This window comes from Thunnus albacares, chromosome 23, assembly GCF_914725855.1.
Source record: "Thunnus albacares chromosome 23, fThuAlb1.1, whole genome shotgun sequence".
Taxonomy (NCBI): domain Eukaryota; kingdom Metazoa; phylum Chordata; class Actinopteri; order Scombriformes; family Scombridae; genus Thunnus; species Thunnus albacares.
The window spans coordinates 18365987-18381324 of NC_058128.1; the positions used below are offsets into that span (position 1 = coordinate 18365987).

The following is a 15338-nucleotide window of genomic DNA, read 5'->3' on the forward strand; positions in this document are numbered from 1 at the left end:
ATCGGCCTATGGCGATGGTGTTTTGCTATCATTTATAACACAAATAACCTACGTTAAGAACAGTAACCACAAAGGATTCAGTCATTTCCAAGCGACAGGTGAACACACATAAATCTGGTATATCGGGCTAATGCGCCGCTCAGAGACAAGAGGGGATGCGGGAGATGATCATTCAGTGAGTGTTTTGAAGGAGCGGGTCTACTCATTTTACAAGTTTATGGAGCACATGGTAGCAGCACAGCTGCTGTTCACCAACGCATTGCTTTCTGTGCACAGGTTGAGAGTGTAGAGACTGAACCGTTGTGGCTTTTTTCTCAAGCGCTCATCATCTAGTGTCTTTCCCAATGTTGTCTTAGCGGCAAGGTTCAGGACTACTGTGAAAAACACTGGCTGTCAGAAGTGGGATTCGAACCCACGCCTCCAGGGGAGACTGCGACCTGAACGCAGCGCCTTAGACCGCTCGGCCATCCTGACGGCGTGTGAAGGTCCGGACCTATGATTTTGGATCCACATAGCAATTAGCAATGATTGATGGACTCTCTCGAGGCAAAAAAGGCACCGCTCTCAGCGTATGGCTGCGAGTAGTGACAAAGTCAGGCAAAGTGACAGTGTAGATCATTAAAATAAATGAATGGATAAAGCAGAGATAGCGTATGAAATTACCAGTAACGCAGTGGATAACATTTTAAAAAGGCACCTTTACTGCCTAACGTAAGCAACTTATTAAACTTTTGCTACTTGCTCGGCTCCCTCCTTGGCCAGACTTTCACTTCAAGATCAACTTTTTAGCCCAGTGTATTCAGGTCATCTGCCCTCATGATATTCAAGACAATTGAAAAATTGTGTCAATTTCCACATAATCAAAAGATGAATATCTCTTAAGTGTAGATCGCCATGACTTTCAGACAGACTGGAAAAACAGTAACCACAATGGATTGAGTCTTTCAAAAAACAAAGCGTCTTCCAAAGAAAGGGCACTGTTTCCACATTTACAAGCGCTGACAAGATAGGACTAAAGTCCCTGCATTTTACCTGTAAATGGTCTCGCGACCTCTTAAAACCAGGTCCCACCGAGATTTGAACTCGGATCGCTGGATTCAGAGTCCAGAGTGCTAACCATTACACCATGGAACCACACACTGGGTTGAGCAATGGCTCTTGACAAGCTAGTGGAGAACAATGTCGATTTCCGTATTAGCCTGTGACCATGGCATTTTGCTGTCATGTATAACACAAATAGCCTACGGTAAGAACAGTAACCACAAAGGATTCAGTCTTTCAAAAAACACAGCGTCTTCCAAAAAGAGGGCAGAGCTTTCACATTTTCAAAAGTCACTGCGTTTTAAGTGCAAATCTTCTCGAAATCAGGTTCCACCGAGATTTGAACTCGGATCACTGGATTCAAAGTCCAGAGTGCTAACCATTACACCATGGAACCACAGCTCACAACTACCCGTAAAGTCACCTCACAGGTCCCTCAGGAGAATTGGACGATCTGAAGAGCGAGTGATCAGTCTGCGATCACTGAGCGACTGAGCAGTCTTGATATCAGTCGCAGATTCCCAGCCACTGACGCCATCAGGTGAAGGGGGTTACTTAGGCAGGTGGACAGGTGGCAGTCTTGAAACCAGGTCCCACCGAGATTTGAACTCGGATCGCTGGATTCAGAGTCCAGAGTGCTAACCATTACACCATGGAACCATGCGCTCTGTTGCGTTATGTCTCTTGACAACCTAGTGGAGAACAGTGTCAATTTCCCCATCGGCCTATGGCGATGGTGTTTTGCTATCATTTATAACACAAATAACCTACGTTAAGAACAGTAACCACAAAGGATTCAGTCATTTCCAAGCGACAGGTGAACACACATAAATCTGGTATATCGGGCTAATGCGCCGCTCAGAGACAAGAGGGGATGCGGGAGATGATCATTCAGTGAGTGTTTTGAAGGAGCGGGTCTACTCATTTTACAAGTTTATGGAGCACATGGTAGCAGCACAGCTACTGTTCACCAACGCATTGCTTTCTGTGCACAGGTTGAGAGTGTAGAGACTGAACCGTTGTGGCTTTTTTCTCAAGCGCTCATCATCTAGTGTCTTTCCCAATGTTGTCTTAGCGGCAAGGTTCAGGACTACTGTGAAAAACACTGGCTGTCAGAAGTGGGATTCGAACCCACGCCTCCAGGGGAGACTGCGACCTGAACGCAGCGCCTTTGACCGGTCGGCCATCCTGACTGCGTCTGAAGGTCCGGACCTATGATTTTGGATCCACATAGCAATTAGCAATGATTGATGGACTCTCTCGAGGCAAAAAAGGCACCGCTCTCAGCGTATGGCTGCGAGTAGTGACAAAGTCAGGCAAACTGACAGTGTAGATCATTAAAATAAATGAATGGATAAAGCAGAGATAGCGTATGAAATTACCAGTAACGCAGTGGATAACATTTTAAAAAGGCACCTTTACTGCCTAACGTAAGCAACTTATTAAACTTTTGCTACTTGCTCGGCTCCCTCCTTGGCCAGACTTTCACTTCAAGATCAACTTTTTAGCCCAGTGTATTCAGGTCATCTGCCCTCATGATATTCAAGACAATTGAAAAATTGTGTCAATTTCCACATAATCAAAAGATGAATATCTCTTAAGTGTAGATCGCCATGACTTTCAGACAGACTGGAAAAACAGTAACCACAATGGATTGAGTCTTTCAAAAAACAAAGCGTCTTCCAAAGAAAGGGCACTGTTTCCACATTTACAAGCGCTGACAAGATAGGACTAAAGTCCCTGCATTTTACCTGTAAATGGTCTCGCGACCTCTTAAAACCAGGTCCCACCGAGATTTGAACTCGGATCGCTGGATTCAGAGTCCAGAGTGCTAACCATTACACCATGGAACCACACACTGGGTTGAGCAATGGCTCTTGACAAGCTAGTGGAGAACAATGTCGATTTCCGTATTAGCCTGTGACCATGGCATTTTGCTGTCATGTATAACACAAATAGCCTACGGTAAGAACAGTAACCACAAAGGATTCAGTCTTTCAAAAAACACAGCACATTTTCAAAAGTCACTGCGTTTTAAGTGCAAATCTTCTCGAAATCAGGTTCCACCGAGATTTGAGGATCACTAACCATTACACCATGGAACCACTACCCGTAAAGTCACCTCACAGGTCCCTCAGGAGAACTGGACGATCTGAAGAGCGAGTGATCAGTCTGCGATCACTGAGCGACTGAGCAGTCTTGATATCAGTCGCAGATTCCCAGCCACTGACGCCATCAGGTGAAGGGGGGTTACTTAGGCAGGTGGACAGGTGGCAGTCTTGAAACCAGGTCCCACCGAGATTTGAACTCGGATCGCTGGATTCAGAGCCCAGAGTGCTAACCATTACACCATGGAACCATGCGCTCTGTTGCGTTATGTCTCTTGACAACCTAGTGGAGAACAGTGTCAATTTCCCCATCGGCCTATGGCGATGGTGTTTTGCTATCATTTATAACACAAATAACCTACGTTAAGAACAGTAACCACAAAGGATTCAGTCATTTCCAAGCGACAGGTGAACACACATAAATCTGGTATATCGGGCTAATGCGCCGCTCAGAGACAAGAGGGGATGCGGGAGATGATCATTCAGTGAGTGTTTTGAAGGAGCGGGTCTACTCATTTTACAAGTTTATGGAGCACATGGTAGCAGCACAGCTACTGTTCACCAACGCATTGCTTTCTGTGCACAGGTTGAGAGTGTAAAGACTGAACCGTTGTGGCTTTTTTCTCAAGCGCTCATCATCTTTCCCAATGTTGTCTTAGCGGCAAGGTTCAGGACTACTGTGAAAAATATTGGCTGTCAGAAGTGGGATTCGAACCCACGCCTCCAGGGGAGACTGCGACCTGAACGCAGCGCCTTAGACCGCTCGGCCATCCTGACTGCGTCCGAAGGTCCGGACCTATGATTTTGGATCCACATAGCAATTAGCAATGATTGATGGACTCTCTCGAGGCAAAAAAGGCACCGCTCTCAGCGTATGGCTGCGAGTAGTGACAAAGTCAGGCAAAGTGACAGTGTAGATCATTAAAATAAATGAATGGATAAAGCAGAGATAGCGTATGAAATTACCAGTAACGCAGTGGATAACATTTTAAAAAGGCACCTTTACTGCCTAACGTAAGCAACTTATTAAACTTTTGCTACTTGCTCGGCTCCCTCCTTGGCCAGACTTTCACTTCAAGATCAACTTTTTAGCCCAGTGTATTCAGGTCATCTGCCCTCATGATATTCAAGACAATTGAAAAATTGTGTCAATTTCCACATAATCAAAAGATGAATATCTCTTAAGTGTAGATCGCCATGACTTTCAGACAGACTGGAAAAACAGTAACCACAATGGATTGAGTCTTTCAAAAAACAAAGCGTCTTCCAAAGAAAGGGCACTGTTTCCACATTTACAAGCGCTGACAAGATAGGACTAAAGTCCCTGCATTTTACCTGTAAATGGTCTCGCGACCTCTTAAAACCAGGTCCCACCGAGATTTGAACTCGGATCGCTGGATTCAGAGTCCAGAGTGCTAACCATTACACCATGGAACCACACACTGGGTTGAGCAATGGCTCTTGACAAGCTAGTGGAGAACAATGTCGATTTCCGTATTAGCCTGTGACCATGGCATTTTGCTGTCATGTATAACACAAATAGCCTACGGTAAGAACAGTAACCACAAAGGATTCAGTCTTTCAAAAAACACAGCGTCTTCCAAAAAGAGGGCAGAGCTTTCACATTTTCAAAAGTCACTGCTTTTTAAGTGCAAATCTTCTCGAAATCAGGTTCCACCGAGATTTGAACTCGGATCACTGGATTCAAAGTCCAGAGTGCTAACCATTACACCATGGAACCACAGCTCACAACTACCCGTAAAGTCACCTCACAGGTCCCTCAGGAGAATTGGACGATCTGAAGAGCGAGTGATCAGTCTGCGATCACTGAGCGACTGAGCAGTCTTGATATCAGTCGCAGATTCCCAGCCACTGACGCCATCAGGTGAAGGGGGTTACTTAGGCAGGTGGACAGGTGGCAGTCTTGAAACCAGGTCCCACCGAGATTTGAACTCGGATCGCTGGATTCAGAGTCCAGAGTGCTAACCATTACACCATGGAACCATGCGCTCTGTTGCGTTATGTCTCTTGACAACCTAGTGGAGAACAGTGTCAATTTCCCCATCGGCCTATGGCGATGGTGTTTTGCTATCATTTATAACACAAATAACCTACGTTAAGAACAGTAACCACAAAGGATTCAGTCATTTCCAAGCGACAGGTGAACACACATAAATCTGGTATATCGGGCTAATGCGCCGCTCAGAGACAAGAGGGGATGCGGGAGATGATCATTCAGTGAGTGTTTTGAAGGAGCGGGTCTACTCATTTTACAAGTTTATGGAGCACATGGTAGCAGCACAGCTACTGTTCACCAACGCATTGCTTTCTGTGCACAGGTTGAGAGTGTAGAGACTGAACCGTTGTGGCTTTTTTCTCAAGCGCTCATCATCTAGTGTCTTTCCCAATGTTGTCTTAGCGGCAAGGTTCAGGACTACTGTGAAAAACACTGGCTGTCAGAAGTGGGATTCGAACCCACGCCTCCAGGGGAGACTGCGACCTGAACGCAGCGCCTTTGACCGCTCGGCCATCCTGACTGCGTCTGAAGGTCCGGACCTATGATTTTGGATCCACATAGCAATTAGCAATGATTGATGGACTCTCTCGAGGCAAAAAAGGCACCGCTCTCAGCGTATGGCTGCGAGTAGTGACAAAGTCAGGCAAAGTGACAGTGTAGATCATTAAAATAAATGAATGGATAAAGCAGAGATAGCGTATGAAATTACCAGTAACGCAGTGGATAACATTTTAAAAAGGCACCTTTACTGCCTAACGTAAGCAACTTATTAAACTTTTGCTACTTGCTCGGCTCCCTCCTTGGCCAGACTTTCACTTCAAGATCAACTTTTTAGCCCAGTGTATTCAGGTCATCTGCCCTCATGATATTCAAGACAATTGAAAAATTGTGTCAATTTCCACATAATCAAAAGATGAATATCTCTTAAGTGTAGATCGCCATGACTTTCAGACAGACTGGAAAAACAGTAACCACAATGGATTGAGTCTTTCAAAAAACAAAGCGTCTTCCAAAGAAAGGGCACTGTTTCCACATTTACAAGCGCTGACAAGATAGGACTAAAGTCCCTGCATTTTACCTGTAAATGGTCTCGCGACCTCTTAAAACCAGGTCCCACCGAGATTTGAACTCGGATCGCTGGATTCAGAGTCCAGAGTGCTAACCATTACACCATGGAACCACACACTGGGTTGAGCAATGGCTCTTGACAAGCTAGTGGAGAACAATGTCGATTTCCGTATTAGCCTGTGACCATGGCATTTTGCTGTCATGTATAACACAAATAGCCTACGGTAAGAACAGTAACCACAAAGGATTCAGTCTTTCAAAAAACACAGCACATTTTCAAAAGTCACTGCGTTTTAAGTGCAAATCTTCTCGAAATCAGGTTCCACCGAGATTTGAGGATCACTAACCATTACACCATGGAACCACTACCCGTAAAGTCACCTCACAGGTCCCTCAGGAGAACTGGACGATCTGAAGAGCGAGTGATCAGTCTGCGATCACTGAGCGACTGAGCAGTCTTGATATCAGTCGCAGATTCCCAGCCACTGACGCCATCAGGTGAAGGGGGGTTACTTAGGCAGGTGGACAGGTGGCAGTCTTGAAACCAGGTCCCACCGAGATTTGAACTCGGATCGCTGGATTCAGAGCCCAGAGTGCTAACCATTACACCATGGAACCATGCGCTCTGTTGCGTTATGTCTCTTGACAACCTAGTGGAGAACAGTGTCAATTTCCCCATCGGCCTATGGCGATGGTGTTTTGCTATCATTTATAACACAAATAACCTACGTTAAGAACAGTAACCACAAAGGATTCAGTCATTTCCAAGCGACAGGTGAACACACATAAATCTGGTATATCGGGCTAATGCGCCGCTCAGAGACAAGAGGGGATGCGGGAGATGATCATTCAGTGAGTGTTTTGAAGGAGCGGGTCTACTCATTTTACAAGTTTATGGAGCACATGGTAGCAGCACAGCTACTGTTCACCAACGCATTGCTTTCTGTGCACAGGTTGAGAGTGTAGAGACTGAACCGTTGTGGCTTTTTTCTCAAGCGCTCATCATCTAGTGTCTTTCCCAATGTTGTCTTAGCGGCAAGGTTCAGGACTACTGTGAAAAACACTGGCTGTCAGAAGTGGGATTCGAACCCACGCCTCCAGGGGAGACTGCGACCTGAACGCAGCGCCTTTGACCGGTCGGCCATCCTGACTGCGTCTGAAGGTCCGGACCTATGATTTTGGATCCACATAGCAATTAGCAATGATTGATGGACTCTCTCGAGGCAAAAAAGGCACCGCTCTCAGCGTATGGCTGCGAGTAGTGACAAAGTCAGGCAAACTGACAGTGTAGATCATTAAAATAAATGAATGGATAAAGCAGAGATAGCGTATGAAATTACCAGTAACGCAGTGGATAACATTTTAAAAAGGCACCTTTACTGCCTAACGTAAGCAACTTATTAAACTTTTGCTACTTGCTCGGCTCCCTCCTTGGCCAGACTTTCACTTCAAGATCAACTTTTTAGCCCAGTGTATTCAGGTCATCTGCCCTCATGATATTCAAGACAATTGAAAAATTGTGTCAATTTCCACATAATCAAAAGATGAATATCTCTTAAGTGTAGATCGCCATGACTTTCAGACAGACTGGAAAAACAGTAACCACAATGGATTGAGTCTTTCAAAAAACAAAGCGTCTTCCAAAGAAAGGGCACTGTTTCCACATTTACAAGCGCTGACAAGATAGGACTAAAGTCCCTGCATTTTACCTGTAAATGGTCTCGCGACCTCTTAAAACCAGGTCCCACCGAGATTTGAACTCGGATCGCTGGATTCAGAGTCCAGAGTGCTAACCATTACACCATGGAACCACACACTGGGTTGAGCAATGGCTCTTGACAAGCTAGTGGAGAACAATGTCGATTTCCGTATTAGCCTGTGACCATGGCATTTTGCTGTCATGTATAACACAAATAGCCTACGGTAAGAACAGTAACCACAAAGGATTCAGTCTTTCAAAAAACACAGCACATTTTCAAAAGTCACTGCGTTTTAAGTGCAAATCTTCTCGAAATCAGGTTCCACCGAGATTTGAGGATCACTAACCATTACACCATGGAACCACTACCCGTAAAGTCACCTCACAGGTCCCTCAGGAGAACTGGACGATCTGAAGAGCGAGTGATCAGTCTGCGATCACTGAGCGACTGAGCAGTCTTGATATCAGTCGCAGATTCCCAGCCACTGACGCCATCAGGTGAAGGGGGGTTACTTAGGCAGGTGGACAGGTGGCAGTCTTGAAACCAGGTCCCACCGAGATTTGAACTCGGATCGCTGGATTCAGAGCCCAGAGTGCTAACCATTACACCATGGAACCATGCGCTCTGTTGCGTTATGTCTCTTGACAACCTAGTGGAGAACAGTGTCAATTTCCCCATCGGCCTATGGCGATGGTGTTTTGCTATCATTTATAACACAAATAACCTACGTTAAGAACAGTAACCACAAAGGATTCAGTCATTTCCAAGCGACAGGTGAACACACATAAATCTGGTATATCGGGCTAATGCGCCGCTCAGAGACAAGAGGGGATGCGGGAGATGATCATTCAGTGAGTGTTTTGAAGGAGCGGGTCTACTCATTTTACAAGTTTATGGAGCACATGGTAGCAGCACAGCTACTGTTCACCAACGCATTGCTTTCTGTGCACAGGTTGAGAGTGTAAAGACTGAACCGTTGTGGCTTTTTTCTCAAGCGCTCATCATCTTTCCCAATGTTGTCTTAGCGGCAAGGTTCAGGACTACTGTGAAAAATATTGGCTGTCAGAAGTGGGATTCGAACCCACGCCTCCAGGGGAGACTGCGACCTGAACGCAGCGCCTTAGACCGCTCGGCCATCCTGACTGCGTCCGAAGGTCCGGACCTATGATTTTGGATCCACATAGCAATTAGCAATGATTGATGGACTCTCTCGAGGCAAAAAAGGCACCGCTCTCAGCGTATGGCTGCGAGTAGTGACAAAGTCAGGCAAAGTGACAGTGTAGATCATTAAAATAAATGAATGGATAAAGCAGAGATAGCGTATGAAATTACCAGTAACGCAGTGGATAACATTTTAAAAAGGCACCTTTACTGCCTAACGTAAGCAACTTATTAAACTTTTGCTACTTGCTCGGCTCCCTCCTTGGCCAGACTTTCACTTCAAGATCAACTTTTTAGCCCAGTGTATTCAGGTCATCTGCCCTCATGATATTCAAGACAATTGAAAAATTGTGTCAATTTCCACATAATCAAAAGATGAATATCTCTTAAGTGTAGATCGCCATGACTTTCAGACAGACTGGAAAAACAGTAACCACAATGGATTGAGTCTTTCAAAAAACAAAGCGTCTTCCAAAGAAAGGGCACTGTTTCCACATTTACAAGCGCTGACAAGATAGGACTAAAGTCCCTGCATTTTACCTGTAAATGGTCTCGCGACCTCTTAAAACCAGGTCCCACCGAGATTTGAACTCGGATCGCTGGATTCAGAGTCCAGAGTGCTAACCATTACACCATGGAACCACACACTGGGTTGAGCAATGGCTCTTGACAAGCTAGTGGAGAACAATGTCGATTTCCGTATTAGCCTGTGACCATGGCATTTTGCTGTCATGTATAACACAAATAGCCTACGGTAAGAACAGTAACCACAAAGGATTCAGTCTTTCAAAAAACACAGCGTCTTCCAAAAAGAGGGCAGAGCTTTCACATTTTCAAAAGTCACTGCTTTTTAAGTGCAAATCTTCTCGAAATCAGGTTCCACCGAGATTTGAACTCGGATCACTGGATTCAAAGTCCAGAGTGCTAACCATTACACCATGGAACCACAGCTCACAACTACCCGTAAAGTCACCTCACAGGTCCCTCAGGAGAATTGGACGATCTGAAGAGCGAGTGATCAGTCTGCGATCACTGAGCGACTGAGCAGTCTTGATATCAGTCGCAGATTCCCAGCCACTGACGCCATCAGGTGAAGGGGGTTACTTAGGCAGGTGGACAGGTGGCAGTCTTGAAACCAGGTCCCACCGAGATTTGAACTCGGATCGCTGGATTCAGAGTCCAGAGTGCTAACCATTACACCATGGAACCATGCGCTCTGTTGCGTTATGTCTCTTGACAACCTAGTGGAGAACAGTGTCAATTTCCCCATCGGCCTATGGCGATGGTGTTTTGCTATCATTTATAACACAAATAACCTACGTTAAGAACAGTAACCACAAAGGATTCAGTCATTTCCAAGCGACAGGTGAACACACATAAATCTGGTATATCGGGCTAATGCGCCGCTCAGAGACAAGAGGGGATGCGGGAGATGATCATTCAGTGAGTGTTTTGAAGGAGCGGGTCTACTCATTTTACAAGTTTATGGAGCACATGGTAGCAGCACAGCTACTGTTCACCAACGCATTGCTTTCTGTGCACAGGTTGAGAGTGTAGAGACTGAACCGTTGTGGCTTTTTTCTCAAGCGCTCATCATCTAGTGTCTTTCCCAATGTTGTCTTAGCGGCAAGGTTCAGGACTACTGTGAAAAACACTGGCTGTCAGAAGTGGGATTCGAACCCACGCCTCCAGGGGAGACTGCGACCTGAACGCAGCGCCTTTGACCGCTCGGCCATCCTGACTGCGTCTGAAGGTCCGGACCTATGATTTTGGATCCACATAGCAATTAGCAATGATTGATGGACTCTCTCGAGGCAAAAAAGGCACCGCTCTCAGCGTATGGCTGCGAGTAGTGACAAAGTCAGGCAAAGTGACAGTGTAGATCATTAAAATAAATGAATGGATAAAGCAGAGATAGCGTATGAAATTACCAGTAACGCAGTGGATAACATTTTAAAAAGGCACCTTTACTGCCTAACGTAAGCAACTTATTAAACTTTTGCTACTTGCTCGGCTCCCTCCTTGGCCAGACTTTCACTTCAAGATCAACTTTTTAGCCCAGTGTATTCAGGTCATCTGCCCTCATGATATTCAAGACAATTGAAAAATTGTGTCAATTTCCACATAATCAAAAGATGAATATCTCTTAAGTGTAGATCGCCATGACTTTCAGACAGACTGGAAAAACAGTAACCACAATGGATTGAGTCTTTCAAAAAACAAAGCGTCTTCCAAAGAAAGGGCACTGTTTCCACATTTACAAGCGCTGACAAGATAGGACTAAAGTCCCTGCATTTTACCTGTAAATGGTCTCGCGACCTCTTAAAACCAGGTCCCACCGAGATTTGAACTCGGATCGCTGGATTCAGAGTCCAGAGTGCTAACCATTACACCATGGAACCACACACTGGGTTGAGCAATGGCTCTTGACAAGCTAGTGGAGAACAATGTCGATTTCCGTATTAGCCTGTGACCATGGCATTTTGCTGTCATGTATAACACAAATAGCCTACGGTAAGAACAGTAACCACAAAGGATTCAGTCTTTCAAAAAACACAGCACATTTTCAAAAGTCACTGCGTTTTAAGTGCAAATCTTCTCGAAATCAGGTTCCACCGAGATTTGAGGATCACTAACCATTACACCATGGAACCACTACCCGTAAAGTCACCTCACAGGTCCCTCAGGAGAACTGGACGATCTGAAGAGCGAGTGATCAGTCTGCGATCACTGAGCGACTGAGCAGTCTTGATATCAGTCGCAGATTCCCAGCCACTGACGCCATCAGGTGAAGGGGGGTTACTTAGGCAGGTGGACAGGTGGCAGTCTTGAAACCAGGTCCCACCGAGATTTGAACTCGGATCGCTGGATTCAGAGCCCAGAGTGCTAACCATTACACCATGGAACCATGCGCTCTGTTGCGTTATGTCTCTTGACAACCTAGTGGAGAACAGTGTCAATTTCCCCATCGGCCTATGGCGATGGTGTTTTGCTATCATTTATAACACAAATAACCTACGTTAAGAACAGTAACCACAAAGGATTCAGTCATTTCCAAGCGACAGGTGAACACACATAAATCTGGTATATCGGGCTAATGCGCCGCTCAGAGACAAGAGGGGATGCGGGAGATGATCATTCAGTGAGTGTTTTGAAGGAGCGGGTCTACTCATTTTACAAGTTTATGGAGCACATGGTAGCAGCACAGCTACTGTTCACCAACGCATTGCTTTCTGTGCACAGGTTGAGAGTGTAAAGACTGAACCGTTGTGGCTTTTTTCTCAAGCGCTCATCATCTTTCCCAATGTTGTCTTAGCGGCAAGGTTCAGGACTACTGTGAAAAATATTGGCTGTCAGAAGTGGGATTCGAACCCACGCCTCCAGGGGAGACTGCGACCTGAACGCAGCGCCTTAGACCGCTCGGCCATCCTGACTGCGTCCAAAGGTCCGGACCTATGATTTTGGATCCACATAGCAATTAGCAATGATTGATGGACTCTCTCGAGGCAAAAAAGGCACCGCTCTCAGCGTATGGCTGCGAGTAGTGACAAAGTCAGGCAAAGTGACAGTGTAGATCATTAAAATAAATGAATGGATAAAGCAGAGATAGCGTATGAAATTACCAGTAACGCAGTGGATAACATTTTAAAAAGGCACCTTTACTGCCTAACGTAAGCAACTTATTAAACTTTTGCTACTTGCTCGGCTCCCTCCTTGGCCAGACTTTCACTTCAAGATCAACTTTTTAGCCCAGTGTATTCAGGTCATCTGCCCTCATGATATTCAAGACAATTGAAAAATTGTGTCAATTTCCACATAATCAAAAGATGAATATCTCTTAAGTGTAGATCGCCATGACTTTCAGACAGACTGGAAAAACAGTAACCACAATGGATTGAGTCTTTCAAAAAACAAAGCGTCTTCCAAAGAAAGGGCACTGTTTCCACATTTACAAGCGCTGACAAGATAGGACTAAAGTCCCTGCATTTTACCTGTAAATGGTCTCGCGACCTCTTAAAACCAGGTCCCACCGAGATTTGAACTCGGATCGCTGGATTCAGAGTCCAGAGTGCTAACCATTACACCATGGAACCACACACTGGGTTGAGCAATGGCTCTTGACAAGCTAGTGGAGAACAATGTCGATTTCCGTATTAGCCTGTGACCATGGCATTTTGCTGTCATGTATAACACAAATAGCCTACGGTAAGAACAGTAACCACAAAGGATTCAGTCTTTCAAAAAACACAGCGTCTTCCAAAAAGAGGGCAGAGCTTTCACATTTTCAAAAGTCACTGCGTTTTAAGTGCAAATCTTCTCGAAATCAGGTTCCACCGAGATTTGAACTCGGATCACTGGATTCAAAGTCCAGAGTGCTAACCATTACACCATGGAACCACAGCTCACAACTACCCGTAAAGTCACCTCACAGGTCCCTCAGGAGAATTGGACGATCTGAAGAGCGAGTGATCAGTCTGCGATCACTGAGCGACTGAGCAGTCTTGATATCAGTCGCAGATTCCCAGCCACTGACGCCATCAGGTGAAGGGGGTTACTTAGGCAGGTGGACAGGTGGCAGTCTTGAAACCAGGTCCCACCGAGATTTGAACTCGGATCGCTGGATTCAGAGTCCAGAGTGCTAACCATTACACCATGGAACCATGCGCTCTGTTGCGTTATGTCTCTTGACAACCTAGTGGAGAACAGTGTCAATTTCCCCATCGGCCTATGGCGATGGTGTTTTGCTATCATTTATAACACAAATAACCTACGTTAAGAACAGTAACCACAAAGGATTCAGTCATTTCCAAGCGACAGGTGAACACACATAAATCTGGTATATCGGGCTAATGCGCCGCTCAGAGACAAGAGGGGATGCGGGAGATGATCATTCAGTGAGTGTTTTGAAGGAGCGGGTCTACTCATTTTACAAGTTTATGGAGCACATGGTAGCAGCACAGCTACTGTTCACCAACGCATTGCTTTCTGTGCACAGGTTGAGAGTGTAGAGACTGAACCGTTGTGGCTTTTTTCTCAAGCGCTCATCATCTAGTGTCTTTCCCAATGTTGTCTTAGCGGCAAGGTTCAGGACTACTGTGAAAAACACTGGCTGTCAGAAGTGGGATTCGAACCCACGCCTCCAGGGGAGACTGCGACCTGAACGCAGCGCCTTTGACCGCTCGGCCATCCTGACTGCGTCTGAAGGTCCGGACCTATGATTTTGGATCCACATAGCAATTAGCAATGATTGATGGACTCTCTCGAGGCAAAAAAGGCACCGCTCTCAGCGTATGGCTGCGAGTAGTGACAAAGTCAGGCAAAGTGACAGTGTAGATCATTAAAATAAATGAATGGATAAAGCAGAGATAGCGTATGAAATTACCAGTAACGCAGTGGATAACATTTTAAAAAGGCACCTTTACTGCCTAACGTAAGCAACTTATTAAACTTTTGCTACTTGCTCGGCTCCCTCCTTGGCCAGACTTTCACTTCAAGATCAACTTTTTAGCCCAGTGTATTCAGGTCATCTGCCCTCATGATATTCAAGACAATTGAAAAATTGTGTCAATTTCCACATAATCAAAAGATGAATATCTCTTAAGTGTAGATCGCCATGACTTTCAGACAGACTGGAAAAACAGTAACCACAATGGATTGAGTCTTTCAAAAAACAAAGCGTCTTCCAAAGAAAGGGCACTGTTTCCACATTTACAAGCGCTGACAAGATAGGACTAAAGTCCCTGCATTTTACCTGTAAATGGTCTCGCGACCTCTTAAAACCAGGTCCCACCGAGATTTGAACTCGGATCGCTGGATTCAGAGTCCAGAGTGCTAACCATTACACCATGGAACCACACACTGGGTTGAGCAATGGCTCTTGACAAGCTAGTGGAGAACAATGTCGATTTCCGTATTAGCCTGTGACCATGGCATTTTGCTGTCATGTATAACACAAATAGCCTACGGTAAGAACAGTAACCACAAAGGATTCAGTCTTTCAAAAAACACAGCACATTTTCAAAAGTCACTGCGTTTTAAGTGCAAATCTTCTCGAAATCAGGTTCCACCGAGATTTGAGGATCACTAACCATTACACCATGGAACCACTACCCGTAAAGTCACCTCACAGGTCCCTCAGGAGAACTGGACGATCTGAAGAGCGAGTGATCAGTCTGCGATCACTGAGCGACTGAGCAGTCTTGATATCAGTCGCAGATTCCCAGCCACTGACGCCATCAGGTG

The 15338-nt window shown here is 45.5% G+C and overlaps 30 non-coding genes across 30 annotated transcripts; all 30 read right to left on the minus strand.

Moving 5' to 3' along the window:
- Positions 1-391: 391 nt before the first annotated feature.
- On the minus strand, positions 392-474 carry trnal-cag. Its single transcript has one exon. It is a non-coding gene; the product is annotated as a tRNA-Leu (tRNA).
- Positions 475-1062: 588 nt separating this feature from the next.
- Positions 1063-1134, minus strand: trnaq-cug. The gene has a single exon. It is a non-coding gene; the product is annotated as a tRNA-Gln (tRNA).
- Positions 1135-1366: 232 nt separating this feature from the next.
- On the minus strand, positions 1367-1438 carry trnaq-uug. Its single transcript has one exon. It is a non-coding gene; the product is annotated as a tRNA-Gln (tRNA).
- A 191-nt stretch (positions 1439-1629) lies between these two features.
- trnaq-cug lies at positions 1630-1701 on the minus strand. Its single transcript has one exon. It is a non-coding gene; the product is annotated as a tRNA-Gln (tRNA).
- A 450-nt stretch (positions 1702-2151) lies between these two features.
- Positions 2152-2234, minus strand: trnal-cag. The gene has a single exon. It is a non-coding gene; the product is annotated as a tRNA-Leu (tRNA).
- Positions 2235-2822: 588 nt separating this feature from the next.
- Positions 2823-2894, minus strand: trnaq-cug. Its single transcript has one exon. It is a non-coding gene; the product is annotated as a tRNA-Gln (tRNA).
- Positions 2895-3328: 434 nt separating this feature from the next.
- On the minus strand, positions 3329-3400 carry trnaq-cug. Its single transcript has one exon. It is a non-coding gene; the product is annotated as a tRNA-Gln (tRNA).
- Positions 3401-3843: 443 nt separating this feature from the next.
- Positions 3844-3926, minus strand: trnal-cag. Its single transcript has one exon. It is a non-coding gene; the product is annotated as a tRNA-Leu (tRNA).
- A 588-nt stretch (positions 3927-4514) lies between these two features.
- trnaq-cug lies at positions 4515-4586 on the minus strand. Its single transcript has one exon. It is a non-coding gene; the product is annotated as a tRNA-Gln (tRNA).
- Positions 4587-4818: 232 nt separating this feature from the next.
- trnaq-uug lies at positions 4819-4890 on the minus strand. Its single transcript has one exon. It is a non-coding gene; the product is annotated as a tRNA-Gln (tRNA).
- Positions 4891-5081: 191 nt separating this feature from the next.
- Positions 5082-5153, minus strand: trnaq-cug. The gene has a single exon. It is a non-coding gene; the product is annotated as a tRNA-Gln (tRNA).
- A 450-nt stretch (positions 5154-5603) lies between these two features.
- Positions 5604-5686, minus strand: trnal-cag. Its single transcript has one exon. It is a non-coding gene; the product is annotated as a tRNA-Leu (tRNA).
- Positions 5687-6274: 588 nt separating this feature from the next.
- trnaq-cug lies at positions 6275-6346 on the minus strand. Its single transcript has one exon. It is a non-coding gene; the product is annotated as a tRNA-Gln (tRNA).
- A 434-nt stretch (positions 6347-6780) lies between these two features.
- Positions 6781-6852, minus strand: trnaq-cug. The gene has a single exon. It is a non-coding gene; the product is annotated as a tRNA-Gln (tRNA).
- Positions 6853-7302: 450 nt separating this feature from the next.
- trnal-cag lies at positions 7303-7385 on the minus strand. Its single transcript has one exon. It is a non-coding gene; the product is annotated as a tRNA-Leu (tRNA).
- A 588-nt stretch (positions 7386-7973) lies between these two features.
- Positions 7974-8045, minus strand: trnaq-cug. The gene has a single exon. It is a non-coding gene; the product is annotated as a tRNA-Gln (tRNA).
- Positions 8046-8479: 434 nt separating this feature from the next.
- trnaq-cug lies at positions 8480-8551 on the minus strand. Its single transcript has one exon. It is a non-coding gene; the product is annotated as a tRNA-Gln (tRNA).
- Positions 8552-8994: 443 nt separating this feature from the next.
- trnal-cag lies at positions 8995-9077 on the minus strand. Its single transcript has one exon. It is a non-coding gene; the product is annotated as a tRNA-Leu (tRNA).
- A 588-nt stretch (positions 9078-9665) lies between these two features.
- Positions 9666-9737, minus strand: trnaq-cug. Its single transcript has one exon. It is a non-coding gene; the product is annotated as a tRNA-Gln (tRNA).
- Positions 9738-9969: 232 nt separating this feature from the next.
- On the minus strand, positions 9970-10041 carry trnaq-uug. The gene has a single exon. It is a non-coding gene; the product is annotated as a tRNA-Gln (tRNA).
- A 191-nt stretch (positions 10042-10232) lies between these two features.
- trnaq-cug lies at positions 10233-10304 on the minus strand. Its single transcript has one exon. It is a non-coding gene; the product is annotated as a tRNA-Gln (tRNA).
- A 450-nt stretch (positions 10305-10754) lies between these two features.
- Positions 10755-10837, minus strand: trnal-cag. Its single transcript has one exon. It is a non-coding gene; the product is annotated as a tRNA-Leu (tRNA).
- Positions 10838-11425: 588 nt separating this feature from the next.
- trnaq-cug lies at positions 11426-11497 on the minus strand. The gene has a single exon. It is a non-coding gene; the product is annotated as a tRNA-Gln (tRNA).
- A 434-nt stretch (positions 11498-11931) lies between these two features.
- On the minus strand, positions 11932-12003 carry trnaq-cug. The gene has a single exon. It is a non-coding gene; the product is annotated as a tRNA-Gln (tRNA).
- Positions 12004-12446: 443 nt separating this feature from the next.
- On the minus strand, positions 12447-12529 carry trnal-cag. Its single transcript has one exon. It is a non-coding gene; the product is annotated as a tRNA-Leu (tRNA).
- A 588-nt stretch (positions 12530-13117) lies between these two features.
- trnaq-cug lies at positions 13118-13189 on the minus strand. Its single transcript has one exon. It is a non-coding gene; the product is annotated as a tRNA-Gln (tRNA).
- A 232-nt stretch (positions 13190-13421) lies between these two features.
- Positions 13422-13493, minus strand: trnaq-uug. The gene has a single exon. It is a non-coding gene; the product is annotated as a tRNA-Gln (tRNA).
- Positions 13494-13684: 191 nt separating this feature from the next.
- Positions 13685-13756, minus strand: trnaq-cug. The gene has a single exon. It is a non-coding gene; the product is annotated as a tRNA-Gln (tRNA).
- A 450-nt stretch (positions 13757-14206) lies between these two features.
- On the minus strand, positions 14207-14289 carry trnal-cag. Its single transcript has one exon. It is a non-coding gene; the product is annotated as a tRNA-Leu (tRNA).
- A 588-nt stretch (positions 14290-14877) lies between these two features.
- Positions 14878-14949, minus strand: trnaq-cug. Its single transcript has one exon. It is a non-coding gene; the product is annotated as a tRNA-Gln (tRNA).
- Between the last annotated feature and the right edge of the window lie 389 nt (positions 14950-15338).